Source organism: Aotus nancymaae, unplaced genomic scaffold (assembly GCF_030222135.1).
Source record: "Aotus nancymaae isolate 86718 unplaced genomic scaffold, 86718_ANA_hifiasm-v0.15.2.pri h1tg000011l, whole genome shotgun sequence".
NCBI classification, from domain to species: Eukaryota; Metazoa; Chordata; class Mammalia; order Primates; family Aotidae; genus Aotus; species Aotus nancymaae.
Genome location: NW_026988422.1, coordinates 53982872 through 53988871, shown reverse-complemented (window position 1 = coordinate 53988871; position 6000 = coordinate 53982872). Strand labels below are relative to the sequence as shown.

The 6000-nt window shown below is 52.7% G+C and overlaps 1 protein-coding gene across 6 annotated transcripts in view; it reads left to right on the top strand.

Moving 5' to 3' along the window:
• Window positions 1-858: 858 nt before the first annotated feature.
• SLC8A3 (solute carrier family 8 member A3) overlaps window positions 859-6000 on the top strand; it is a 144320-nt gene continuing 139178 nt past the window's right edge. For 2 of the 6 annotated variants that reach the window (XM_064374989.1, XM_012438222.3), the window contains exon 1: window positions 861-920. The gene's annotated coding sequence lies outside the window, so the exon portion shown is untranslated. Of the gene's footprint in view, window positions 921-6000 lie in introns of all 6 variants that reach the window. The other 4 variants (XM_021675048.2, XM_064374987.1, XM_012438223.3 and 1 more) reach the window with 4 other exon arrangements.

Here is a 6000-nt window from a genome sequence, read left to right as displayed (position 1 = left end):
GTCTTGGGATGGTTATTTAACCTCTCTAAGGTTCGATTTCCTCAACGGAAAAATGGAGTTGGTAATTGTACCTGGTTCCTAGAGTTTTAGGAGGATGGCATGAGATAACACAGTCAAATTCGCTGGCACCACTCCTGGCCCTTAAAAGGTGCTGATATTTGGTAAGTATTATTTTCATCTGTTGATCCCTCACACTTAGCTTCAGGCAGCAGAGAGGCCTCAGAGAACAACTTCCTGCCCGTACATTCTGACTTGTCTGCACTGATGTCGCTACAAAAGGCCAGCCACCAGGCTCCTTTTAGATCTGCCTAAAGCCACCGTTAAGCTAACGACTTGAAACCCTATTCTTAGGAGGGGCCTGCCCGCCCCTCATGCCTCTAGGACCAAGCCTGACAAATATAGCAGAAATTACAGGCATCTGATTTAAGGCTACATGTGTACACTCTGCCTGAGCCAAGCCCCAAGCCCTAGTCCCGCTGCTGCATCAAAGGACCAGCTCTCTTCCAGCCTCCCAGGCCCAGAGTAAGCAGCAATTTGGGAGGCAGCCCCCTCTTATTTTTAGCCTTAGAAACCCGAAAAGCCAACATACCAGAGCTCACCCAAGCGTCTCTCACAAGCTGTTGTTTGACTTGGGTTGAGAAAATGACAGGCTGGATTCTGCACCAAGAAGAGAAGAAAAAGAGAGGGGGAAAAAAGGAGTTTTCTTTTCCCTCCACTGCCAACCTCCATCCCCCTCAACTCCTCCCCTAAGCATGGGTGGACCCTGCCTGGGTAATCGTTCTCTGCTATATTTAAAAACCACAGATGTGTTTGGTGGAGACTTCATTTCGGAATTGCAGGCAGCGTCTCCTGAGGACAAGGGAAAAGCCGGTGCCGCGCGCCCGCCTGCTGCCTGGAGCTCCCAACTCGGCAGAATCCAGGTCAGGACGCGCAGCCGTCTTGATGTGCTGCCGGCTGGGAGGCGCGGGCGCCAGGCTCCGACTGGAGCGGGTGGCCGCAGGGCAGGGGTTCGATCTGAATTCGGTCCTCGGGGGCTCTGGATGCGGGTTGCGGGATGCGGGTTGCGGGATGCGGGCTCGACTTCCCCGCTGCCGGTGGGGGAGCGTTCTGAGAGTCTCCCCTCGGTGCGCGAGGATAAATATGCGCGGCTTGTCATTCGGTGCGGCGCTCTCTCCCAGCTGATAGGGTGACGTTCCGTTTGGAGGCTTGGAGATTGGCTTTTTGATTTGGCTTCTTGCGGCAGCTTAATGGGCAAAGCTCTCGGCTCGCCCAGAAACCAGCCTCTCCGCGCGTCCCCTCTGCGCGCGGCGAGGCCGAGACGTCTCCCGCGGTGACAGCGTGCAAGGCGGAGACCCGGCGCGCTCCCAGCCCCGGGAAAGTCCAGGCGACGCGACCGCAAGCCCGAGCCCAGGTCCCTCGGAGCCGCCAGGGCGCGCCGGGTTGCTCGCCTTCCTGCCCCTCCCGGCAGGGATACCCCGCTGCCCGCGGCCGGGACTCCGGGCCTCTCCCCGGCTTAGATTCCAGCCCCGCTCTGGGTCGGGGTTTCCCTCTTTCTGAAATCGGCGCGGAAGGACACCTCCCCTCCCGGGACCCCTCGCCCTGGCCCCAGACACCCTCCCGCCCAGACCTCGCGCTCCAGATGCGCTGCCCCGCAGCTCCCTGACAGCTGCGAGCCCACGAACCGGGGCAGGCGGGCGGCGGCGGCGGCGGCGGCGGCGGCCTGACATGCCCGGGACACGGCTGCGGCCGGCGGGCAGCCCGCGGGGGCGATGAGCCGCTGCGGCCGGTGAGGCGCCCGGCGACGGGGGCATCGCGCACCTTCCTCACCCCACTCACTTGCCCACTCCGCTCGGGAGGCCGAGAGGAAACGGTGAGTAATGGGGTGAGCTTCCTGCCCTTCCCCCTTAGCGGGCAGCCAAGATGGGAGGTAGAGGTTGGGGGGCTTGGGGTGCCCCCAAGAGGATCCCTGATTGTGAATAATGGTGTTAAGTTATTTCTCAAGATCATTCATATGAACCGCCTTCCTGTGGATTTAGTGCCAGAAGAAGTTGGGGGAGGGTGCCCGGAAAGTGTATTGTGTATGCGGTGTTGGGGGGACAGGTCTGGCAGAGTGGGTGTCTACGGGAGGGTGCTGCCAGGTGAGGAGGGGCAGAGAGAGATGCCTGGGTAGATGGGTACAGTTGGATCGTCGGCGTGCCCAGCTGGCAGGTGCTGTTTGGGGAGACTGATTGCTGTGTTGTGTGCTGGATGCATGTGGGCACATGTGTGCTGCCTGGGACCGGGGCGTGTTGTGCTTCTGGGGCTGTAACGGTCCGCCGGGTTTGGGGGCTAGAAGGGAAGCGCGCTAGCCACTCGGCGCGCGCCCGCGTGCACATATGCACGCACGCGCGCACCCCAATCTTGGGACTCCACCGCCGGGTCCTGAGCTGCAGCCCCAGCGCACTGACCGCTGGGGCCAAGGGGCCAGGGGAGAAGGAGGGTTTCTCCAGTCCTGCACTCTCCAGCCCCCGGTGGTCTGCGCGGTCTGGGGCTAGGTGGAGATAATTTAAACATAATTAACCCTCCCCCGATCCCCCAGCACGCACACGCGTACACACATACGCGCGCGTGGAAACACACACACACACACACACACACACACAGCCAAAGCTCTCATTCAGAGGCTAGCGCTGCTGCTCCTGCAGGCCCTGGCTGACCTGCCCCGAAGACCTAAGCCCCTGGGAAAGATGGTGAAAGCAATTTGCTCCTGGGGGAAAAAGCAGTTTTTCATCTTAATTCATTGTGTTTTATTTTTAACCGTGTGGTAGTGGTGGGGGGTGGGGGGTTAAATAGAACAAATGCCTTTAATGCAGTACCATAAATTTACCGGCTCATCGCAGCTCTCTCTCTCCCCCCTTTCTCTCTCTTTCTCCTCTTTTCTCTCCTCCCTTCCCTTCTCTCTCTCTCCCCCCCCACCTTTCCTGACGATTAAAAAACAAAACTCCTCTCCTCCCCTTTCTCTCTCTCCTTTCCTGGTGATTAAAAAAATAAACCTCTGAACGCGTTCGGCGGTTAGGTTTCAATTTATCAGAAACGCAGACTGCAGCAGGCGCCGCCAAGCTCCAGGGTGGTCAAGAAACACCCAAAGCGGGTGGGGGCAGAGGGAGTTGGGGGGGTGGAATGTGGGTACGTGATAGGAACACATCCGGCCTTCTGGTGGGGGACCAAAAGGGAAGCCTCCTCGGCCCCTGGCGACCCGGTGACTTGCAGCGGCGTGTGATTAATCTTCCACAGCTGTCGTGCCCCATCCACTTGAGCTGAGCTCTTGTTTACCTCGATTTTCAAATATAGCTGCTGCGCCATGCTCTTCCTGAAATAGGGGGATCAGTTCACCCTTAATGGGCTCTTGGCCTCCCGCGCCTCTTTTTTGCTGGCCTCACTGGCTGGATCCAAGTTTGAGAGGAACCTGCCCCTTCATGCTTTGCAGGTCTCCAAAGGAGGATGGCTGATGGTCAGAGCTTAGGCTAACTAGATGTGGATGGATCACCCAGGCCCTCATTACAATCTACAATGCCCAGCAGCAGCCCCTGCACACAAGTCCACTTTGTAGCCTCCTTTTTCTTTAAGTAAAATGTATATATTGGGTTGAGAGGAAGCAGATAAGGCCTATAGAACTGAACTTGGTTGAAGTGGTTCTTTCTTTAACTTGATGGAAAAGGGAAGGCTGTTCATGCAGTTTCCTCCACTTGGAATGCTTTATTTTTCTTCCAACATACCCCTAAAGTACTCCTACTCACGTTTCAGCTCTTCGCTCAGGAGTTACTGCCTTAAGGAAGCCTTCCATACCCTCTGTGACTAGGCCAGATCCCTGCTTATTATACACCTGTATTAGTCTGTTCTCACGCTGCTAATAAAGACATACCCAAGACTGGGTAATTTATAAAGGAAAGAGGTTTAATGGACACGCAGTTCCACGGGGCAGGGGAGGCCTCAGGAAACTTACAATCATAGCAGAAGGGGAAGCAGACATGTCCTTCTTCACATGGCAGCAGCAAGGAGAGGTGCCTAACTAAAGCGGGGAAAGCCCCTTATAAAACCACCAAATCTTGTGAGAACTCACTATTACAAGAACAACAGTGGGGGGGGTAACCACCCCCATGGTTCAGTTACCTCCCTGGGTCCCTCCCAGGACATGTAGGGATTATGGGGACTACAGTTCAAGATGAGATTTGGGTGGGGATATAGCCAAGCCATATTTGGCTATGGAGTCCATTGGACTCCAAAAGAAAAAGCATTCATTAATTCATTCAGCGAGCCATTTATTCAATAACTATTCAACAGCCACCTACTCTGCCAGGCACGTGCTAAGTACAGAGGCAAATAAAATAGAATGGCCTCTTTCTTCATAAACACACATTTCAGCAAGGATAACCAGCTAGTGAACAGACCATTACTGTATTTCTATCATGATAATGGAAGCATATAGGAGGAGCAACTCTTCCTAGGGACTTAATGAGGACTTGTAGGGACAGCTAAACCCAGGAGGGGAGGATGGGTAGGAGTTCGCTTTGGTGAAAGAAAAGAGGAGAGGAGAGTGGAGGGAGAAAGTGTTATGAGTGAAGGGATTCGTATGCAAAGACCTAACGTGGGTAAGAGTTCTTCCAAATGACTAAAGCCAGAGATAAAAATGCAGGGGAGTTGAGTCTGGAGAAGGCATAGGAGTCAAACCTTGAAGGGCTTGTACTCCATGCTAAGAATTTCCACTGAGTTTCCAGTGTGGGGTTAGGAAAATTTTGACTACTGATTTGAAGGGTCAGACTGGCATTTTAGATAGTATACTGAAACTGGAACATAGGAGAGACAGGGAGCCAAAGAGAAAGCTGTATAGAAACCCAGGTGTGTGGTCCTGGCAGCCTATGAAGGTGAGGGCAGGGGTTTCCTTTTTCTGTTTGAATGCACAAAGTGTCACAGGTAGTTACTATTTGGGGCTAGTGTCGCATGGGAGGTAAAAAGAATTTACCAAGATAGGTGTAGGTAAAAAATAAAAAGGCAGATTTATTAGAGAAAGTATGAAAATACATTACAAGGAGGCAACGAGCAGGTCAGCAAGAGAAGAAAGAGCTGATTGCAAGGAGACAAAGGCTTGCTGGGGATTTTATAGGCTAGGGCTTGTGCTGGAGAGAGCTACGAGCAGTACTGATAATGCCGAGGCTGCAGGGAGTTAACTTGCACTTTTCTATCAGCCGATGGTCTGGTGATAGCCGGACACAGGAAGATTGTGAGTTATTTGCACAAGAGGGCTATGTGTCCTGGACCATGAAAAAAGGCAGACCATGAAAAAGAGCTGCTTTCTCTTTTTGCTTTCCCCTGGTCCTGCCAGCCTGACTTATTTTCACTAATGAGGACTCCACACAAACCAGAGACACCCTTCTAGGAAAAAGTTTCACTAATTTCCTCTAATGAGATTGGTTTATGTTTGGTTGTTCATTTGTTTTTTGAATGGACGCTCTAAACTCAATACTGGGCAGACGGCTTAGGGGAAAGGAGAAAGGGCTCCAGAGAGTGTAAGACATATTTTCTGGCCAACTGAACTGCAGAGCAAAGCAAACTCTCAAAGATTTGAGATGGAGAGATCCATGAAGGCTGGGACAGGCCTGAAGAAGAAGCTTGGAAGGATAAGGATTTGGGTCTGTAGAACGTACAGCAAAACATCTAGATAGGAGACTCACAGGTGTGTCTATATGGGTATTTAAAAATAATATGGAGAGTGAATAAAAGCTAATTCTAGAATCCAGGGTACTTGGATGTGGCATAAGGCATACAGAATCACATATCTGAGAAGAAAACAGCACTGTTTCATCTATATATAATTTGGAACAGACCAAATAGCATTTACTGACACGATATTTAGAAAGACAAATAGGGCTTTCCTAGTTGTGTGCAGGAATGCTGGGTCATGTGAGGACTGGATCCGGAAGTGGGACTGGAAGCTGTGCTCCTGCCATGGCTTCCATGTGATAA